The sequence below is a fragment of the Lepidothrix coronata genome, unplaced genomic scaffold, assembly GCF_001604755.1.
Source record: "Lepidothrix coronata isolate B3197 unplaced genomic scaffold, Lepidothrix_coronata-1.0 Scaffold107, whole genome shotgun sequence".
Taxonomy (NCBI): Eukaryota; Metazoa; Chordata; class Aves; order Passeriformes; family Pipridae; genus Lepidothrix; species Lepidothrix coronata.
Genome location: NW_016690287.1, coordinates 908,779 through 931,927, shown reverse-complemented (window position 1 = coordinate 931,927; position 23,149 = coordinate 908,779). Strand labels below are relative to the sequence as shown.

Here is a 23,149-nt window from a genome sequence, read left to right as displayed (position 1 = left end):
CTTGTTGTCATCCTGAACAGCATCCTTGGTCCTGAGAATACTGGTAAAGTTTAGCTTCTGTATTCATTCCCTGGTTGAAATCAGGATGAAGAGTTAATGTGAGCTCAGGCCCTGCAGGTCTCACTAATTTGTGTCCTTTCGTTCTTGCGAACCCATCACCATCTGTGTGACAGCCTTCCCTCCTACCCTCTGGCAGCTTAGTTCATTTCAGCAGCTTTGATAAGTGACCTTTATTGTGGTTTTTTTTTTTTGTTCATTTGTTTGCTCACTTGTTTGGTTTGTGGGGTTTTTTTGTTGTTGTTAGTTTGTTTTACTGCTGTAAGTCTAATAGTTCTCTGAGCTACAGTGTTGGTTTGCAAAAGCTGTAGTGACTCTTCTCTGTTGCAACATATTTCATACCTGTTAATTCAGTTATTTAGAGTAATTCTTACTGCTTTTCCTGGTACAAACCATGGGTCTTACCTGTCTGTAGTCCTCTAGGTGACCCCAGAAGCTCTGTAAAACTTGACATAGAGTCAGGGACCTTCTAATTCTGTGGAACTGAGGCAGTTTGGGTACCTTGGACAATAGATGAGCTCTGTGGTTACAAAACACTATCTAGCTGCATCACCCTGTTCCACCAGTACTTTAATTCATTGGACAGTCTGCCTTGAGTTACTTAGTTGAACAAGGGTGTCATAAGGACTTCCCCAACTGTGAGAACAAGTACAAAAAAATTGCCTTCTTTACTGTGAGGGTGGTGAGGCACTGGCACAGGTTGCCCAGAGGAGTTGTGGGTGCCCCATCCCTGGAAGTGTTCAAGGTCAGGTTGGATGGGGCTCTGAGCAACCTCCTCTAGTGAAAGGTGTCCCTGTGCGTGGCAGGGTGGTTGGAATGAGATGATCTTTAAGGTTCCTTTCAGCCCAAGTCATTCTGTGATTCTGATTTTTTTCTTTTTATTTATTTTAAAATTTTCTTTTGATTGAAAAGCTTCCTAATTCTGAAGTTTGAAAGATGAGCTATCATAGGCTTGAGTTACAGCATCTGTCTCTCCCGTTTTCACCCTCTACACATTTGCAAGTAGTTCCTCAGAGCCTGCAGTGTATTTATTTTTTGACTGACCTGTTTGTGAGTTTTCACTGAACCTAGTATTCCTTTTCCCATTTGAACACCTCCAGAATTTTTCATTCTTTCAGTAAACTTCTCTTACCTTACTATTTAGTGATGCCAGTCTGTATTTTGTGTTTGTTCTCCAATTTGTCACTGCAGATATTTCATGAACTCTTAATTTTTGCATGTGGAGAGACCTGGGAGGTGGGCAGGGATTTTAGATTCATTCAGCCAGTGCTCGTGTCTGTAGCTCTGCATTGGGTACACAGTCAGCAAGTTGTCAGAGTAGCACGTTTTTCTAAGTGGTTAATTTTAAATTCATTATATTTGTTTTATAAAAGTGACAACTCCAGAGAAGATATTTTTACTACAATTCCTCCCATTAATATAAAGAAGCAGCTTAATGAGCACATGTGTAACTGCGCTTCAGAATGAGTTTGTGTTGCAAAGCGCTTTGGCTGACTGGAAAGTTAGTTTGAGAGGAGAATTGAGATATCTTCCAGATGGGATCTCAGCAGTTTTAACTCTGGCTTTATCAGTTAATAAAAGGGATTTGTGCTTTGTGACAGTTATTGAATAAGGATTTGAAAATGTCTATAGGTCTTGCAGCACAAAAGAGCTGCTGAGCTTCAGTGTTTCTTACACAGAAACTTGTATTTGATGGGTTGTTTAACTTGTCTTCTGTGTTGCATCAAAAACTGAAAAATATTTTATGCTGCTTTTGTTGATGCTAAATAGAGTTGAAGAATGGGTTATCAGCTGACCAGGTCTGCAGTGATGTTGACTTGTACAATTTTTGCAGTATAAAAAAATTTTAGAAAAATCAGTTGAATTGAATACGAAGAATAAGTGTTCAGATTGGATTCCTGACATGGTCAGTTTTGTAGCAGAAGTAAACATTTTCAATGTATGTAATCACTTACTAGATTTCTTTTAATGGCAATAAACATAAAATAAAAAGGAATGGCACTAATAGGTTTTAGAAACAGTCAAAAATTTGCCTTACCAAGTACAGTTCCTTTGTCAGACTGTTGTTCTCTTGCCCGTATTGAATGTATTTCTAGAGCTAATGACTATTTTTAGAAGACAAGCAAATTTATTAAGAAAATAATGGCTGAAGGGGCATTCTGTCTACTCTGAGGATGGGTAGAGAGTTGGCAGTATCCATGTAGGTAGAGTTTGTCATCGGGCACATCTGTAGCTTGTATTTATTGAAAGGTGGTTGGTTCAGACCTGGTCTTAGTCTCAGACACCCTATAATATAAATATATATATAAACTTGTGAAACAACGCTAACATTCTGGGCAGCAGTGGCAGTTTTATATGTTCTGGCACATTGTCTGATACAATTTTCCAGATGAATCATTTATGGTCCTGTATTAAAGACCAACAGACAGTCTGCTTTTATAAGCTGTGAACAGCAGACCTAAACCTTGTTTTTTCATTTTACTTATTCAAGAGCACGAGCACAAACCATTGTATCTTGAACATTTAGGGTCCCTATGTTTAATAAGGAAATGATAATATGTATGGGAACTCAGCACAAACTCAGAGATGGCTATTCAAACTTATTGTGGCATTTGAAGAGTGAAAGACTATAAAAAGACAGACTTATCAGGAGATTGCAATAACTTAATAAGGAGTCTCTTATCAGCTGATGTAGTAAATGTGGATCCTTTAGTTCTGTCTGCTCTTTCATGCCATGTCATGTTGTTTAGTTGTAAAATTTTCTGTCATGAAGCCTTCAAATGAAGAGATGAGGTGAGGAGGACACGTCCACTGGAGAAGGTTCTTTGAGCCAGTAGTGGTAATTTTGGGTGGGATGTGCCCCTTTCTTTGGGTTCTTTCTAAGTTTGCTGCAGGTGCACTGACAGAGGCAAACTCATGCGAAGGAGGAGACTTCTAATCTCCAGTCGTTCAGAAACACAACTACTCAGATGTACTGTGAAAACTGAGGTTGTGGCAGAGGTAAAACAAACACTGCAGATAATAAATACTGTCTTTCTATGGAATCTTTATGTCCTAGTCCTGATTTTGGTATTAAATCAGTTCCTGATGCCTTTAGCCATATTACGTGTAATAATAAGTTCAGAAGTTCCTTTTCTGGTTTCGTTCCTGATTGTTCAAGGTTGCTATTCATGGGAAATATTCAGCATCTGTTTAATGTGATCTCAGTGTTGAGGACACTAGGACATGGGTTACCAAGGAAAATATTAAAGAAGACAGTTAAGAAGGCAAAAATAACATGTGGGATGGAAAGAAAAGCTGTTGTAAACCAAGATAAAATTTTCAAGTGAGATGCAAGAATAACTGCAAAAGAACAAAAAACAGAGAAGTATGCTGCTTGGTATAGGAAGAGTAAAACATTACTCAGTAGACACACTGAAAATATGTACCACAGACAAAACTATGAATAGAAACAAGAATCTGAATGATATTATGTAAATAAGAGAAAAATTACTCATCATTTGAACTTTGCATATGTAGTTTTACTCTTGTGGTTGTCTAGATCCAGGTACATGCTTTTTCTTCATTCTGTTTGAAAAATGTTCTTTCCACTTGAATGGGTCAGCTGATAGATAAGATGTAAAAACATAATGGCAAACAGATTTTAAATTGCTACACATTTCTGGAGAATGTAGCTTTATATAGAAAAGGAGGAATTCTTATGTAGCTGTGATGTGGTGTTTGAGAGAGACATCTTGAGATATTACTTCTAGTAGACCAAATCCAGGAAAACTGCTTGTGTCATCATGCCAAAACTGAGAAGAGAGCTGAAAGACCTCGTGTATAAGAGATATAATTGTGGAATTTTTTTTTAGGATGCCAGAAAGTCTTGTGAAACTCAGCTGTATATAATTTACTGAAGAATTCATCATGTTTAGTTAAAAACATCCATTACATGTCATTGCTTTTAATAAAATCCGTACAAAGCCTAGTTATAAGCTTAAAAGTGCATCATACTTCATTCTGAAATAGTGGTGAGTTTGATATTGAGACTTAAACCAAACCCAAGTATAATACTGAATACCCATCTCAGTAAAATGAGCTGCTCTCCTGTCAGAACAGGTGATCAGAGCTGTTCGTGTGTGAACTGTTGCCAAGAAGCTGTTAATAAAGAAAGATGTCTAAAGTATTTACCACCTGATTTCTTGGTTAAATATATTAAAATTAAAAAACCACGAAGCACCACCACCACCACGTCAGTCATTGGACGTTCTGTCTCATCTTCCGTGTGTGCTGAGGTTACTGAAGTGAGTTGTATTCCTGTCACACTCTGGGAGGGCTCACTGAACTCAGCCTTTTAAACATAGGAGTCTGGCACAGTTTTAGTGTGTTGTGTGACAACAAGACTTTGGTTTAAATATCAGTAGAGAAACTCTAGAAAAATATTTCAGCTTCCAGGGCTGGTGTTTGATTTTAATACCAGCTTTGTCATGTTCAGAAGAAGAATTGTCTTCCAGAAGTCCTGTGTACAGGGTACATTTGCATACTTATGTATTAATTCAATTACTTTTTTCTTTCAAGAGATGTTTATTAGATTAAGTTAGCAAATTTATACTAATTTACTGTAAAACTTTCTTATCAAGTATACAGATCTCAAAACTCAAATTTATGTCATTGTAAAGGAATCCTTTCAAGTTCAGCAAGAGACTTCTTTGCAAGTAGTTGTGGGATCAAAGTATTTTGGTTTTATGTGCTATTCATAGCCCCTTTGCATTTCATTATTGCAGCTACAATTTGTAGGTCATTAAGAGACTAAAATACAGATTCGTCAAAAGAAAGAACAAAATTGTCCTGAAATTTCCTTAAGCTTCTCTAAAGTTGAGCAGTTGTCCAAGAAATGCAGAGAGGGTTTTTTTCCATTAAAATTTGTCTTCTGGGGGAGAACATACCCACAAAAATTTAACTTCAGAACAGACCTTTTGAACTTGCAAATTGCTATCTAGCTTGAAGAAAATTCTTGTAATTTATGCTCAGCTCGATGGGATTTTGGGAAGCGAAGGGGAATGAACTTGAAACAAGAGAACAATGTTTACTTCAGTTTTAAGGGATTTTGTTAGTGGCTTCTTTTTCCATTTCATCTTCTCTATGTGGAAAATGCAAACTACTGGTTAGGTAGCTACAGATTTGTACAATTAATCTTTCTTCCATGACATTCATTTATTTTGATTTTAGAATGAAGCTAGAGCAAACTTGCCTGGATGAAAACATTTCTCACTCAGGAGGCAACTTTTATGTTATCAACATCTTACATTTTAAAAATATGTTGTAATTCACCACTCTGAATCTATTCAGTTCAGAGAGCAATAACAAAGTAAATGATGAAGAGTTAAGTGATGAGAGAAGATTAGATAAAAATGTGATATGTGATTTAATACTCATTTCCTGTTTCTTCTAGCTGGTGAAGAAATATTGAAATTCTTATCAAAAAGCAGACTTTTCATCTCCTAGTGGTAGACTAAGAAATTCATTTGAATTTTCCAACCGGGACAGATCTTAACAAGGGTTGGGGTTTGTATGTATTGGTGTAAGAAAAGTAACTATCCCAAGATACTATGGGATTAAAAATCAATTGAATGCAGTTAGTGTTACATTATTATCAATAAAATTCTTTTTATAGTGCTGTAATATTATCTTTGGAATATTAAAGTGAGTGTTTCAGTTTGTTCATTAAATCAAGTTCAACTGTGCTGTAGCTCTGTTGTGCATCTTGGCTTCTGAGTTTATGCCTGGAAGAAATTTCTGAAGTGAAAATACATCCTATAATTTTGGGTGAGCTCAAAGGCAAAGGGCATGGGTTAATGTTAAAATAATCAGCTTAGTAAATATTTTGTTTCCATGCCAAGAGGATTTTTAAAGCATAGGAGTGCAGTGTGTAAGTGTTAGACTTCAGATCTCTATGTCTGAAGTTGCAGATTCTCAGAGTAAAAATGAGCATTTTTGCATAGATAGGAAAACCTCATTTTTAAATTACTTGTAGATATTAGTGAAGCTTAAGAATAATGTCTTGCTTTTCTTCCAAATGTTGTATTAACCAATATCCACCATACTAAAAACAGAGAGTCAATAGAGGATGGTAGAGTTTATTCCAAGTAGTTTTCCTATGCCCAGGTGTGGTACAGACCAGAAGATGGGTGGTGCTGGGTTTTATACAGTATCTTCTAAAATATAGCATTTGTAAAGGAGCCTGCCTGGCTGCGCTTTCAGCTTCAATGATAAACAGGAAAGCATTTAAAAAAAAAAAAAAAAAAAGAAAAAAAAAAAGGTGCCTGGGGTGCAGCTTTTTGTCTTCTTAAAAGAGGAGAAACACTTTTTGTGTTCATTTGTAAAAATGAATATACAATAAATATGGAAAGAGGCCTGTGAGATAGAGAAAACCAAAACATAGAAGACTTCTGTACTACTCGTGTCTGTCTGTGGGTGTATTAAGAGATATTAATCTCTAAAGGGAAAAGGTTTGAATATCTGCTTCTTTGACAGAGGATTTTTGCATGTGAATAACCTGAGTTTTGATATCAAAATAAATGGTTTCATTAAGAAGCTAAATGGTTTCCTTATGTATAAAGAGATTTTAAGTGGAGGCAAACTGCTCTGGAACATGAATCACTTGTTAGACAGTTCTCAAGCCATCACTTGTTAGACAGTTCTCAAGCCTTCCTTCTTGCCTTCCCCACCCTAAAAAAAATAAAATAATAATAATAATAATAAGAAAGCTACCCAGAAATCACCAGGTAGTATAATTTTTAAATCAATTTGGAGGATATTCAGCAGATTTGTTGTCTTGGTCTGATTTATGAACTCTGCTGCTGAGCATTCATATCATATGGTGTCCTGAAAAGGTCTTTCAATCCGTTACAGTGGCATCATGTAATTATAGTGAAGCACATGATGATAGTGTTTAAGCCTTAGGATGCCCTGCAGGGAAGTAGTGCAAATAATTATCTGTGCATCAGCAGAGATTTAAAAAAAAAAAAAAAAAAAAAAAAAAAAAAAAAATCAATACTGCTTGGTAGCTGAGTTTTTTGAGTATTCCAGTTAATGATTTTAGATTTGACTTAAAGTTCTGAAATTGTTTGGAAGTAGGCCATCTCACGCTGGGATGAAGCATCAGGCCATTTTAAATTAGGCACTGAGCATGCTCATCTCAGGTCCCCCCTGTTTCAGCTTTTGCGGCGTGTCTGGGTTCCCTGTTAGTGGAGCTGTCACTCAGCTGAAGTAGAGGAGAGCACAGCATGCCCTTTTGTCAGCTTTCTATCAGTGCACATGTGATTTCTCTTGGAACTGGGAACTTGAGATGTGAGACGAGCCTTGCTGTTAGATCGCCGGTGGTTTTGGTGAGTTGATATTCATCTCTTCCCTTTCTAATGCCTTTAGATAGCTCAGATAAAACTCAGCTTCCTGCTTGTCTCTACTCTCTTATAAATGGTGTCTGTTTGAAATGTCTCTGCCATTGCTCACTTCAGTAAAATAATTCTGGTACATATGTATTAATTTCTTTACTGGAGAAGAATTGCTTTTTGAGCAGGAGTGCTGGGCTGTGCAAAAAAATGGGCATATATCTTTTTTGTTCTGACTTCAAATTAGCTAACTATTCTAAATATAGCAACAGTTCTTCAACCACCACTTCTCAGTCGTTTTTCATTATGTTCTTTTAAGCCAGTTTTGGTTTAAAACCGAGCTTATTTTGTGTATCTCGTATCTTAAGGGGAGTTAGAGTAGTCTTGCAAAAGAGAATTTTATTTCTGTAGGACAATGCTGAAGGATATTTACAGTACTTGGTTTCAACACAAATTGCTTAATGGGGTGACTTAGCTGTTGTCATCATTAGTTTTGCTGATATTCATGTATTTCCTTCTTTAACCAGCAAATGAATAGAAAAAGGTATCTCCCAGGTATCTCCCAGAGTTATGACTGAAACTCTGCACTTCTATAATAAGAATTTTTTAACAAATTTATAGTCTTTGTCATAGATGAAGTGATGATTGTTTGGTGCAGCTTAACATTTAATTAACTTCTAAATAAGGGGAAGGCAGGATTTATGATTCAAAGTATTATCAAGTAATATGATTTATGATTCAAAGTATTATTCTTGCACTTGATTTAAAATTTTGCTTTCCTCCAACAGCCTCTGCAAAATATGACTTCTAAATTCTTTAATGCAAGGCATTTAACTTGTAGCAAAACCAGTTAGCAACATATTTTTAAAACATCTAAACTAGGGTTGCAAAAAAGCAATGAATGAATTGATAAACTCTGACACCACCCACTCCCACCACCCACCCTTAGAAAAAGTTGTTTCCTGGTTACACTTACCTGTGAGTGAGTGAAGATGATTTAATACCATGATAGAACTTCATGAGTGCTTTAAGGTTTCAGTAGTGACATGCTGGAGTTTATCACTAGATTGAGATTGGAGGTCTTAACTGTGATGCATTCACATGCATTTTTGGGTTGGGAAGGCAGTTTGTTTTTACAAGCGGATGCTCTTTATCCCGTTGTGATTGCATGCATATACTTCAGTCTTCTGGATAAGAGAGTTGAATTACAATGGGAAAAACTGCTTGTCAGTGAATTCACTGAGCCTGACAAAAGAGATTTGTGCCAAGCATAACCCCTGTTATGATTCCAATTGACCTGGTGCGGAGGAGTAAAATCAATAAACCCACAAGCTTCATCAGCGCTGTGACAGTCCCGGCTGGAAGGGTGGAGAGTGGAGTGTGTGAATCCTGAGTGCTTGAATGTGAGTTTGCTTGACCCTCTGGTGCAGAGTTCTGGGGAAAAACGGTCTGAATGGACGTAGTGGTTAAGATTTTTGTTAAAGCCTGAGGATAATGCATTTAATTGAGGCCTTGTGGTGGCAAGGGGCTGTCATAACCCATCAGAAAACCGGCACTTTGGCTGCCAGAACAGGGTTGTGCCATGAGAAATGATGAGAGAGAGACAACCAGGGGTAACTGCAAACCTGTGTTGTGCAAAATATATCACTGTAGTGGCTTGTTATCTTCAAAGCATGCTGTTTCTAATACTAAGTTTTCACTCTTATGACCGCAGTATGTCGTTTCATGATGGTGGTGCCTTCAGGTGCCCTGAGCTGTGTCTCACAGAGATGTGGAAAATGCTGTGAAGCTGCACAGGTTTGCCATAGGACAATTTCTGGGTAAACAGCAAACCTAGAAAACTTAAGCCCTTTTAGAAAGGTAACGAAGAGATAAGAAAGGAAAAGACTTGCATTAGTGAGTGCAGAGCAGGCAATTGGAGTGGCAGTATAAAAGAAACACTTATAAAAGATAAATACGTGCAAAAAAAAAGTAGCATTTAGCTGTTTTGGCTTCATTCCTTTATCACTGTGAGCATGCAAACATGTGAGATTACTGATTTGGGTTGCTGAATAAGTTTGGTCTTAGTATGATGCTACTGAGATATCCCTTTGAAATGGGATATTTAAATTGTAAAAAGTCGTATTTCACAGGTTTTATAAGGGAACAGTTTTTAGTCTCAGGGAAAGCAGAAACTTGCAAGCGTCAAACATCTCAAGTTATTTTTATAACCTTGATCTCATCTGTTTTACTCTTCAGAATAATATTTGTTCTTGCCTTTGAAGTAAATGCTGACTCTGGTTAGTTTTCCAAAAAGAGGAATTCTTACATTATACTTATAAAGGTTAACTGAGATCTTACAGGCAAGATACTGCCTACTCCGCAGTGCTACTCTTGTCTATACCCATTTTGTTTAACATAGAAGTCCACTTTTGGTCATGGGTAGCATGTAGAAAATAATTGCCTTGTATTTATGATCTTTATGGTGATTGTGCATAAACAGGTTATTTTGAGATCTCAGAGAACCTGACAACAATGTTAAGATTTTTATAAAACTTTACCGTGTTAGTTTTGTTGATTTCCTTTTATTTCTAGATGTGTTGCACATATATATATTTACACACCCGGAATATGCAGAGAAGGAGGGTGAATGTGTAAGGGCTGCTGGTTGTGCAGCTTTATTCAGAGTGCATTTAAATTGCACTGAATTGAGAACTGAAATTGAGTAAAAGTGCCCTACTTGATTTTAAGGAACTATATAATCTCTTTTAGACATGCCAGCCATCAGTAGGATTTCATTTTATTTTATTGTAGATCAGTATATTGTAACTCACAATAAAATACCAGAGTGTAAGGTTTGAGTTTTTACAGCTTCCCTCTCAGATTTTCAGAAGCTGTAGGTCTCTGGAGGGATCTTTTTGGACCTCTTTGTGACTGGCAATATAAAGCCTGTATTTCAGCTGGTTCAGTTATTTATTTTTTTTCTTAAGAGGATGAAAAAATGTATTCTGTTTTTCACATGAATAAAGAGTTACTGACTTGTGTGGCACTTCTTCACTAGGAGAGCAGTAAGAATGTGGTGTAGTGGCCTTAGTCATTTTGAGGAAGCACCACTGCTGAAATAATGTTGAAATAAACTTTGCGCTTGAATTTATTTAATTTTTTTAAAATATAAATGTTTGCACAGGGAAAAGAAAATCGGAAGAGGATGTGGGGTGAAGGGGAACCTCTTGTATATGTATCACTTAGGCTGCCTGCCAACTGTTTTCTGAGTGATTAAAATCTTTTGGACAGTGAAGGCTCAGTCTTTTTCCATTCACGTTGTGTTCTTAATGAAAGATTTTACTACTGCTGACAATTGCACATACTCAGTTGATGGGCCAGATGGAGAGAGCCTGTGACAATTTTTAGGCTGAAGGTTGTGTCTAAAAACCTTGTCAGCATTCTGCATCAGATCTTGACCCATTTTAGACAGTGTGCTACAATCTGATACTTTCAAGAGAAGAATGCCATTTTTTAGTTTCCTTTTTTTTGTAGAGTGGAGGAAGGAGTGTTTCACAAGCATGAGCTAAATTTACTTTGCTAAATGAAAAAGAAACTGCACACCAGTACTCATTTAAAATAATTGGCTGTAATGTCAGCATTCAGTCTGAGACTTTATGGAAAAATAAAGAAGGCATTATTAGTTCTTTCTATATGTATCTAGTATAAGTTGAGAAACAGGCTTGTTAAAGTGAAGACCTAAAATGTTTGGAATTGGTTTGGTTTTTAAAAAAACTTCAGCTTTTTTTGTACCAAGAGAATGGAAATGGTAAGGAGTTGGCTAAGTCCTTGCTGAATGAGCTGAGAATTGTGTCTACTTTTTCAGTACATTGAGGTTTAAAATGAGTGTTAGATAGTGCTGTGATTTGGGGCAGATTTTAGCCATGAATATGCCAGATCATTGCAATTCAGTAATGGAAGAGTATTTAGTGGGAATGTCTGTTGATAAAAATTTAGCAAATGATTTTGTGTAACGTGAGTGTTTGGAACTTAAAATTTCCTAAAAGATTCCCAAGAGTAAAATGTTCCTTTTTGTAGGTCGGAATTTCCAGCCTTACCTCTTCTCCAGAAAAAAGTATGGGAATATTTCTCAAAATGATACATAAGTGTTAAAATTTTTTCAGTGTGTTTTTAGTGCAAAAGAGCGTCACTATCCTTATGTTTATACATACATCCATATTTTTAAGAGAATATGGAATACTATTTTGTGCTTCAGAGAGCATCGGTATTTAAAATATTTTTAGGCTATTCAGTCCCATGCACATTTCAGTATTGTGGTAGGGAGACAATAGCTTTGTATTTTGAACATCTCAGTGGCTTTTAGTAAAGTGGCAATTGAATTGTGTGTTCTTTAAACAAATCTGAAGTTAATGGGAGTATGTGCCATAGAGTGACTTTTTTGTATTTAAGCCAGTCAAAAATTTATGCTCTTCCAAAGCACAACCGTTGAGGGGATAAAAAAGTTGATTATTACGTACTTCAGGCCGTTTGAAGGGACTTGTATGCAATTCATATCTTGTCCGAAAACATCAAACACCAAAGGGTTTTCATGTTCTGTACTTTCCTGTTTATGTATAAATGATTACTTTAATGGGCAGTTCAGTATTTTCAGTCTTTAAAGTTTATTCCTAAATTTGTCTGTTTTTATATTTCTGATGGTCCTTTTGCATGTTCTGCCATGATATGTATAATAATGTGTACAGGTTTTTTTCCCCAGGGAATTGTATAGGTATCATAACATAATCAAATTAGTAGATAATCTGTCATTTACATGAAAATTAGCACATTGGCAATTCAATAAAGACCTTTTAATCTCTGAAAACATGGTGTTTGGTGACAAAAACTGAGTAACATCTTTAGTGGAATGACCTTCAGGGTTTTCACTGAACAGTATTTGTTGTGGAGTCTTTTTATGGAGTGATCCATGATTAAGTTAAAAACGAAAAAGGAAAATGGCTGTATTGCGTTGTTTTAAATATGTTCAGAATATGATGGAGGTTTTTGAGGGGGAAAATGTATTGAGAAACAAGAAATACAGAAAGGTTTTCAGAACTGTCTTTAAAAAGCAGGAGATCAGTACGATTTTGAACAATTTTACTAAATAAAAATTTGCCTGATACTAGAGACTGTATCTTACCTGGGAAAACTAAGTTAGACTTTTTCTTTCTTTTTCACTGTTCTGAAAAATAGGGTGAAATATTTTATTTTCCTCCTGGAGAAAATACCCTGAGACATCAAGGTTGTCATATCATAGCAGTGAAGGAAAAGGCACGACTTGAACAATGCAATTTTCAGTAATGCCATCTGTCTCATCCCACACTGCCCGGCGCGTTTGTTTTCTCTACGAGCAAAGAAAAGACAGATATCTTTAGTGGCTCTCACATTGAGACTGTCAAAATAAGGACTTCAATGCTGCCTCTGGAAGTATCTCCAGGTACTGTGTGGGTCTGGCTGCTGCTCCATGGATCATGGCAGTGCCAGTGGGAGGCAGGGTTTGCACAGAAGATGAGGGACTGAGGCAGTGATGTGACTCAAGTGAAATAATTACCAGTGATGGGATTTCACCAGATCCTCAAAATTTTATCTGAAAATGTATCTTACAGAAACATCTGTAAGATGTTGCTGGTTACAGATGGGCACTGGTCAAGGGGAAGAGGAAAACCAGCTACTGAAGGGCTTACTTGAACTTGAATGTTTCCTAGACCTAGTGAGTTTGATTTTTAAAAATGGTACTTGACAGGTTTAGGCTGAATTTAATTTCTAACTGCATCAGTGATCAGAATGGGATGAGAACATTCCCCACAATCTTCCATTACAGCCTTAGTATCTCACTGTTGTATTTACTTGCTTTAATGATGGGGAGTATTTTGTATCATGATAGGACAAATAGGAAATGGAAACAGAGGTTTACTTAACCAAGATCACAGAGAAGGTCTAGTGAAGCAGAAAGTGAAGCCAAAGGGCATATCCTTGATTCAATTAGCTTGATGCTGTGATCCCTGAATGACTGTCAGTCAAATACCTCAGGCACTGAAATGCATGTCAGTGCAAAGCTGCACCTGGCCCCACAGGAAGAAAAGCCAAATAGCCCTAGAGAAACTTCTTGCTCACGTGGCTGGACTGTTTTTGAGATCTTCACTGCCAGCTCTGTGTTTTCCCATTTAGAAATTCCAGCTGACCCACAGTCCAGTCCGTTCTGGTATCTTCACATGGCACTGCCCTGTAGTATGGTATGTTTAGGGTCCTTAATTCATCAGCTCGGGGCCCTGAGCACTAAGGTGTTCTTGTCTTTGTTCTGTCCTGTAGTGATTCTCATTCACAGGTTAGATTCAAGTAGATAATTTGATCCATTGAATGCAGTTTTTTATTTCATTAGCTTGTCTGTGTTGAAATCAAGTAAGAACAGTTTAGATTTTGTTTAAATAGGACTATTGAATATATTAATCAGTTGTGAGACTTCAACAAAATTAGATTTATTTGATTTCTTCGCTTAATGTTATAGTGACACGTCTATTAGAGTAGCAGTGTGTCATTTTCTGACAACTGTGTTGAAGTGATATTGAGAGATTCTGACTGCAGTCCCCTCCTTCATTTTCATGTAAAAATTTCTGAAAACTGCACCTCTGTAAAGCTGGAACAAAGACAGAGAACTGTGTGGAAGAGTAATAACACAGCACTCAAGGGAACAGAAGCTAAGAAATGTCAAGAGTCGCTGCAGTGTGAGTGCATGGGGTGTGTACACACCTGCATGTGTAAGTCTGGCCTGTACTTTACACTAACTACAACCAGGTTGTAGTTTCTCAAGCACTTCTAGACTTTCTGGTCCAGAAATCACTTTAGCTTCCCAGGCTGAATTTTTTGATTCTTGTTACCACCACGGTTTATTTAAAAGATTAAATTAAAATGGTAGAGCCATTTCCTTGAAAGACATTAGAAGAAAATATTCTTAATAGTTTTAAAATGTTTCCAGCTGATTCTCTGCAAAGCTCTGATATCTCTGTGGCATTCAGGAGAAGCTTACCATTTAGAACACAGGACCCTTTTTCGTTGAAAGGCATTTCAGTGTCTGCAAGTAGTGCACACTGTTTCTACTTTTAACTTGTGGGACCTTTTGCACACACCAATAGCATTCTTACTGCTAAAAATGTAGACACTGTGACTGGTGACTGTATTTCCAGTTCTCTACAGCTTTCTCATATGGAATGAACATAATTGAAGAATTAATTGAAGAATTACAGTAACAAGTAGTAATAATCAGTAAGACCTTACTGCTCTTTATCTAGAAAATAAAGTAGTTGAAGACAGTAGATTCCTCTGCTGATTCTGTTGTCATGGCAGTCCTTACTCTAGAGGCAGAAATTATAATTTATGGATGGTTTGCAGTTGGTTTAAAGTTATTGACAAATGCCTCTAGCGTGTCATCTGTGTTAGAAACAAATACCAAATATGTAGAATAAAGAAGCTTGTAAGTTCTAACTTGATGGTTTTTCAGAGTGTGTCAAATCTTTTATGACACTGGAGATGGTTACTAGTAATTCCCTTCATGTTTCCTGACAGGCAGTATCCAGTAGATGTAGATCAGAATTCATTCTGCAAAGAGCTGGACTGTTTTTAATGTGAATCCTCCTATAATTATTGGGGGAAATGTTTGAAATCCAGATTATTTTTGAGATATCAAAAGGACCGGCCTAACAGTATTTCATTTGATGAACCTCAGTGGAATGCACTCGGGGAAACCATGCCAGTGAAGCCAAATAGCTGCTGTGCACTGGTACGAACACTTGCAAAATCATTAAAAGAGAGCAGGAGGAAAATTCTTACAAAGCTGCTTCTCACACTGTCATCTTAATCCTCAAGGAAAATCTGCAGAATACGTCGGAAAGACAAGCATGGAAATGAAATTCAGAAATCTGTTAGATCTTAAAACTCATGAACTCACTGTCTTTAAACCACATAAATGACCGTTTCAGCCAGTCCCCCAGTTTTATCACCTTTATCTTTTGGGAGAGAAAAAAAATTGAATAATAATATAAAATGAAATTATCAAATCTTGCTCCCCCTCTACTGGACTCTTAACTCCTTTTCTTCTCCTCGATGTGATGAACACACCTTGTTTCAGCTGAGCATGTTGGTTTTCTGCTTTCCTGAATCGATGAGCGCTGCTGCTTTTACTTCAAGTTTGAGCGATGGCTCTTGCTTTACGGGCTTGTAACTCATTTCCAGGGTTGTCAGGAGATGCAGTGAAAGATCGTTGTGTAAACCTTGCCTGGCTGGTTTCAGTGCTGCTTGTAGTAGTGCTAATATCAAGATGTGACATGATTGCTCCATGTGGGTAGCATTTATTTCACCGGCTGTTGGAGTTCATCATTTTGTTCCTCAGAACAAATGAGAGACGTGAAGGTTGGCTAGAACCACTTTGTGACAGTTCAAGGGCTTTGACTTCAAAAGCACTTAAGAAACTTGAAGTATGCAAAAATAATGAAAGTTGTTATTCTCTGATTTTAGAAGTAAAGGGTTGGTGCAGGAGTCCTTGACAATAAGAGGGAAAACTCCAGCGTAGAAGTTCTTCAGGTGCAGTTTAAACCGTATTTATTGCAACACTGTTTGGGGATACTCTAACCTAGTAGATAGCTTCAAGTTTGTTGAAACACTGCACACTTAAATATATTTAAAAGCAGCACAGCATACAGGTGATTTTCAATACCTATGTTGGAAAGTTTTTGGATTGCATAAAACCTGCGGTAAATATAAGAATTAAGCTGTAAGTTAACTATTAAGTTAACTTAATAAAGCACTGAGTTCAGTTTTGACCAGTGAGATTTGGTAATTGGTTTTCTTAAATATGGTGTTTAAACTCTTGTGTTAATGTTTTGGACCTTCAGATGTGGGTTCATTATCTCTCCTCATTCAGCACATGAAGCAAAAAAGCCCTTGGGTTCTTTTCTTACCATTCCTTACTGAAGGTAGCTGGTAAGGAAACACAGGATTATTCAGTCCAAAAGTGACACAGGACATCATTTGTCCAACCTCCTGCCCAAAGCAGGGCTGAGGGTTTTGTCTTGTATGGTCCTGAGAGACCCCAAGGATGGAGATGCCACAGCCTCTCTGGGCAACCTGACTGTTGTACACAAAGTCGTTTTTCCTCATGTCCAGTGTGAACCTCTCTGGCGTTCACTCGTGTCTGTTGTCTCTCAACCTCTGCCCAGCTCTGTTGTGAAGAGCTTGGCTTCATTTCCTTGCTCTCCTCCTTGTAGGAACAAGCAGGCTGCTGTCAGGACCCCTGAAGCCATCACATCTCCAGGCTAAGCCAGCGCGGCTCCCTCGGCGTCTCTTTGCAGAGCAGGTGCTCCAGCCCATTGTGGTGTCCCTCTGCTGTTGGCTTCAGTGCCATTCCCAGGGCTTTTTCTGGGTTTGTGCCATCTGCCTGCCTGCTGCTGAGCCTTCTCTGGAGCGTGTAGTTTGAACAATACCCTATCCTGACCAAAAGGACAGTCCTTCGATATTTTTGTTACTCAACTGAAGACAGGTTTGTCAAAGGGCTGCCACAGTGTTGCTCATTAACAACTGCTAAAAATCAAGCATTTGCTTAAATAGAAATTACACTTTTCTTGAAGTGTTTCAGTAATAAGTCAATATCCCTGTCAGAAGTGCTGAAATCTTACAATGTTGATATTTTAGTTGCACTCCCTGGTACCCAGTTGCTAAATTTTGTTATTTTGTTAAGCAGTTTCTAGATGTCACCTCACACGTGTTATGCTTTTCCATGGCTGTTGGCTGTCTCCCATTGAATTCAGATTTCTAAGACTCTCTAAGATTAAAAGTCGTTTTTCATAAGTGGTGTGCAAATTTTAAATATAGGTCAGTTAGTCCTTAGATGAGGCTAAATTACATGTTAGATGCCACTAATACAAGCAAAAAGATATTTGAAATAACATAATTTTGTGGTCATTCTTTGAATATAGAAAACTGCTACTTACGTAAGTGTTTACTGTGTCTAAGATATATCCTCAAAGTTACAGTAAATGTCAGAATTATTTTTTTAAATACTCATTTGGTTCACCTTTCAGAAAATACTATTCTTACCATGGTCATTTTTTAAAAAAACTTTTTGAAGCTGAAGAGAAGGGAGACATCAGAAGGCTGATAAGAGCAGGGAAGTAATATCTGTATCTGCATGGCAGCAGCTTTCTATGACTTTTTTTTAAACCAAAGATTGCGACTAATACTTCTATAAAAATGGTTTTATTTTAAAGGTGGCCTTTTTTCCCTTTGTCATAACCTGAGGAAGTGACAGTCAAGTTTAGGATTATAGATTAATTTAAAGTCTGTTTTCATTATGAACTATCTAATGTATTTACCAGTTCTTAAAATTTTTTTGCTCAAATATGGGTTCAAGATGAATGCTGATTTATACCATTTGTTTATATTTTGTAGAACAAACATCCTTTACATACTGGAAATTTTTGGTTTGAAGAACCTCCAAGAACACTTGTATGAGCAAGTGATGCTGCTTTAGTGGCGTCCTTGTGGATTACATTTGAGTTTTTGCCACTGGGGGGAGCAGAAGACTGTCACAGGCTTCAGGGAATGGAATAAGAGTGTCTGTCTTCCATCTCAGAAGATTCAGGCTTTAGTGCTGAGCTGTGGGAGACTGTGGGTCCTTCATGTCTGGCACATGCTTGAAAATCTGTTTTACAGTGAATAAAATTCCTAGATAATCAGGTTTCGTGACTGCTCTTTTCTGAAGAGTTGCATTCTGAATTTAGACTGGATTAAACATGAAGCATGCATTAGAAAAGCAAGGGAAGTAATTGAGGGGGTTATAAAACGGAGGGAGAGGGATTTTTTATACGGGCAGACAGTGACAGGGCAAGGGACAATGATTTTAAACTAAAAGTAGATTTAGATTAGGTATTAGGAAGAAATCCTCTGCTCACAGGGTGGTTATGCACTGGCACAAGTTGCCCAGAGAAGCTGTGGATGCCCCATTCCTGAAAGTGTTCAAGGCCAGGTTGGATGGGGCTCTGAACAACCTGGGATAGTGAAAGGTGTCCCTGACCATAGCAGGGGGATGGGAACTAGATGATCTTGAAGGTCCCTTCCAACTCAAACCATTCTGTGATTATTATTAGTGTGAAGAGTAGATTGTGACTGATGTTGGCTTAAGTAGTGTGCTAAAATTCTCTGAAATGTTACAATTGGGCCTGATGGCAAGCTCTCTCTCAGCATGAGAGTGAGATGTGACTACATCACTTGGATTGAGGTGCAGTTTGCTTTAACAGAAGATGCTGTAGCTAAGAAATATATTTTTTTTTTATTTAATCTATGCTTTAACCAGACATTTGCTTTAATCCCAGTCTTCCAGAAATAAATCTAAAAATACTGTTTCCTTCCTCTAAAAGCATTGGAAAGAAGGAAAGGAGTTTCTTTTTCTTTTAAATGCATAGAATCAAAGGCTGTATATAAGCTATAAACGTGTTATTCTGGAAAGGCTAGCAGCTCTAAATTGCTGACTGTTTATTCCCAAGCTTATTTAAGGTTCTCTGTTAGTGTCTTTGTATGTCACTGTAATTGGGGAAAAAGTGTCCCACAGGCTGTTGTGGGGCCTTGCCTTCCCTGCTAAGGCTGCTGGACTGGTAATGTTCATGCTGCATGCAGTTTCTATTACGTGTCTTTAACTTATTTGATGTTTGGGACAGAACAAGACATTCCAGTTGCAAGCCAAGGTTGGGCTTTCCCTCTGGGAAGATTTGTTCTGACTGTTTCGTCGACAGCAAACAGTCAAAATTCCTAGTTCAAAATTCATTAACATTTTTGTTCATGGTGTATAGAGCTTAAACTAAGCAGAGCAAACTTAAAGGAATGCTAGGGTAACACTTCAGTGCTTGCAGTCATAGGTTTACAACAAGTTTGTGGATTTAGCAGAAATATCAGAAGATGTGTCCCAGTAGGTCCTGGATCATACCAGCAACTTGGGCTAGGTGGCAGCCAGGACCAGTGATGTGTTTCCTATGGGGTCATTTGTTGTTCCAACTCTTCTTTTTTGTTTTGACAGATATAAGCTGCCTCAAGGTCCTTATGTTGTTATTTTTTAATATGACATTCAGTTGTGAGTTATTTTTTGACTGGTGTTTGAAGCAGCCGTGGATTCTTATTATTATAGGATCATAAACAGCTGAGGGTGCTGAGTGAGCTGACAGATGTCACCGTGAGACTGTTTTTTATCAACATGGATAACCCTGGTGACTGGAAAAGGGCAAACATTACTGTATTCAAAAGGAAAGCAAGAAAGAGAGTCCAGGGAACTAAACACTTTCAGCTTCACCTCTTTCCCTGAGAATATTATGGAGCAAATTCTCATAGACACTATTTCTAGGCTTTTGAAAGACTAAAAGGTAATTAATTGAGAACAGCCAGCTTGGGTGTAACAAGGAAAAATCTTACCTGACCAACCTGACTACCTCCTGCAATAGTTGCCTCTTCATTTGAGGGGGAAAACAGTGCCATTTACCTTCAGCAAGGCTTTTGATGTGTTTTCCTTTGTATCTAAATGGGGGAATACGGGTTGGATGAATGGACTACACGATAGGTGACAAATTGATTGCACCGTCAGGCTTAAGGAGTAGGAATCAATAGTTCGAAGTTTTAAATCTCCTTGTTTACAAGGAGTCTTTCTGGGAGTTGATACTGGGGTGAAACTATTTTAACACTCCTCAGTCAGCAGGTCAGGCAGTGAGGCAGAATGCACCATCAGCAAGTTCCTGGAGGACACCACCCTTGGGAGGAGGGTTGGGCCGGAGGGCAGGGCGGTCCTGGCAGGGATTGGAGCCGTGAGCCAAGTGGGATGTGCTGGAGTTCAGCAAAGGCAAATGTGCAAATTGGAGGAGCAGCATCCTGGAAAACAGCCTGTGGGTCCTGGTGGACAGCAAGCTGAATTATTTGCTGGAATGGTGATGAAGGCTAACCATGTATAGAGCTGCCTTAGCTAGAATGGTGATTATTCCCCTTAATTTATCACTTTAGAGATTATCTCTGGAATAATGTGTCTAGTGTGGGTCACATCAATATAAGAGAGAGACAAGCATGAGTGAGTCCAGGACAGGGCTAAAAGATAGGATGTACTAGAAGAGGCTTAAGGGGTTTGATATGTTTAGCCTTAAGAGAAGACAAAAGCAAGGACATAATTGTAGTCTTTCATTAACTGCAGGGGCTTTATAGAGAAGACAGCTCTCTTCAGAACTGCACAAAGCTCAAGAGGCAATGGTCATAAATTGCAATAAAGTACATTCTAACAGGTTAAAATAATAGTAGTCAAACCCCCAAATCTGTTGATCACAAAAAGGCTATGGTGTCACTCTTGAAGATTTTTGGAACTCAACTGGACAAGGGCCTTTGCAGCTTGATCTGGTATTGAATTTGTCTCTGAGCATGGGGTGGAACTTCATGACCACCAGAAGTCTTGTTCATCTTACATTTTTGTATGAGTCTCACTTCTGTGTAAAATCTTTTTGACTTAAGGTTTTTATATATTGTAGCATTTATACTGACTGTTCCTAAGGCAGCCTGTTGCACTAATCAGAAGCACATTCCCTAAACCAGATGTCCAAAGACCTTAGTAATAACATGAACATAAACCCCTAAATTCTGTGGAAAATAGTGGTAAGATTGCCGTGTGGTCATCTGTACATGTGTACCTAGAACAATTTTATTTTCCCCTGCTCCTTCAGCCCAGTTATGTTGTTTTGTCTTTGCATTGGTTTGGCTGAAAAAACCAAAATTTTTCTTCTTACTTGAAAATAGCAAATCACATTTAGTGGAACAGTCCATAACTCTCTGGGATAGTATGTTCAACAGTAGCAAGGACCTGTTGTCTTACTCTGATTTAGACTTTCAGGATTAGTCTCACCTATCTCACATTTCTATGAAATTAAACTCATTAAAATGGTGATGCTTCAGTGCTGGGTGAAATCTCAGTTTGCAGGCCATTCAGAAATGTGGGGGTTTTTTTCCTATGAAGTTACTATTTTCTTTTTTTTTTTTTAACTGAAATTGAAAACTGGAAAATAGCAGAAAGATGGTGTAATTAATACTAAGTTTTTCTCTCATTCAAATTAACCCTTACCTTCTGATAAGCTGCCGTGTCTCAAAACTGGTAGTTCTTCTCTCTTCCAGCTGCTTGGGTCTTTGTCTTCAAACGTCATGTGCTAATGCTTTATCAAATCTTAATGCTGAAATCAGTGCTGGAGGCTATTAATGAAATTTAGATTCTTCTGGAAATAGCACAACTCTTACAAAGGGAGGCTTTAATGCCATGGAACTATCAAGAGATTAATTACATCTATAAAGCTTATCGTATGCTATCAAAAAAAAAAAAGGAGGAAAAGATTGCTGACTTAATTTCAAGCAGTGGATCAGTTTGGTAAATTAAATGTGCAAATGAGTGAGAAAAGAAAGCATAGTCTCTAGTATTGACCACTGAAGTCATGACTTATGATAAAACTCCTCCATTTTCCAACTGATTTCTGGATTGTTAATCTTTGCTTCAAGTCTCACATCGCGTAGCTTTTTGGAAACAACATTTCTCAGGTTTTGCACTCCAGACTCCTGCTGTCCTAAGTGTGACAGGTGAAATTGTTTCAAAATAGGTCACTTGCCTTAAGGGTTGGCGCTTGTGGTTTTTGAAGCCAACCTCTTTCTGACACAGAAAAGTTTTATGATCTCACCCATTAGCAAGACCAGCCTCTGAACAGGCTTGAATTTTGGCAATAGACTTCCATGCATCAGTTGATTCCTGGTTTTGCCCTTGGCTGCTTCCCTTTAACCGGTTTCTTCCCTGCCCCAATGGCAGCAGTTTCAGGGTATTTTCCAAGTCCTTATTCCTTCTATCAGAAGAATGTTTTTAATGTGGCCATATCTTTACTTTGAAGGCCTCTGTGTTCTTTCTGGCTTGTTGCTTTATGCATTCCTTAGAATTTCTTGTTTTACACCACGTGGGATCATTTTTTAAAAAGCAGTGATTGATCATTGTGAATCAATCAATCCTTGGATCCTTTTGCTGCAAGATTCTTCTCTTTATAGGTCACAGATGATTTCACTAATAAATGTACAAAAATTCAGTCCTCTCTGTACCAAAAAGCTTGCACTGCCCTCAGAGTAGTTGACTGAAGGCAGTCCTTGCCCACACAGTGCCCACATTGATTACTAACCAGCTCTAAATTAGCATGCTGTTGGTTCAGGACTGCTGGAAATCTGTGGGCTGTCATATTTAGAGATGTGTGACGTTAAATTTGAAAATATTAATGAAGATAATCTTTGATGTTATGATTTTAATATGGAAGATCTCTGTGCTCTAATCTAAATTTTGAGATTTGTGGAAGACCCCAGCTGTCCCTGCAACTCTTAATTTTTACTTTTGCAAAAGTGGATTTAATGTGCCACATAACTTATTCATGTTCTTCATCTCCTTTTTGCTTTATGTTTTAAAAGGGGAATGTTAGTCCCTCGTTTTTCTTTCCTATATAGAAATTTCCTGCAGTACCTGTTGAGATCATTCTTTTCTGTGGTGTTAACAGTGTGTATAGCTTCACATCCTGCATTAGTGGTTTGGATGCATCCATTCTGGTATTAAAGTTCCTGATCTTAGCACACAAGAATTACTGGTTTTGCCGATTATTTTTTTTTTTTCTTTTCATCCAGTT

At 37.7% G+C, this 23,149-nt stretch overlaps 1 protein-coding gene across 8 annotated transcripts in view; it reads left to right on the top strand.

Annotated features, from left to right (window-relative positions):
- PLEKHA5 (pleckstrin homology domain containing A5) overlaps positions 1–23,149 on the top strand; it is a 167,596-nt gene that overhangs the window by 54,791 nt on the left and 89,656 nt on the right. The window contains exon 1 of one of the 8 annotated variants that reach the window (XM_017823955.1): positions 7,139–7,427. The exons of the other annotated variants lie outside the window; for them this stretch is intronic. The gene's annotated coding sequence lies outside the window, so the exon portion shown is untranslated. Of the gene's footprint in view, positions 1–7,138; positions 7,428–23,149 lie in introns of those variants that run through there. 8 annotated transcript variants of the gene reach the window in all.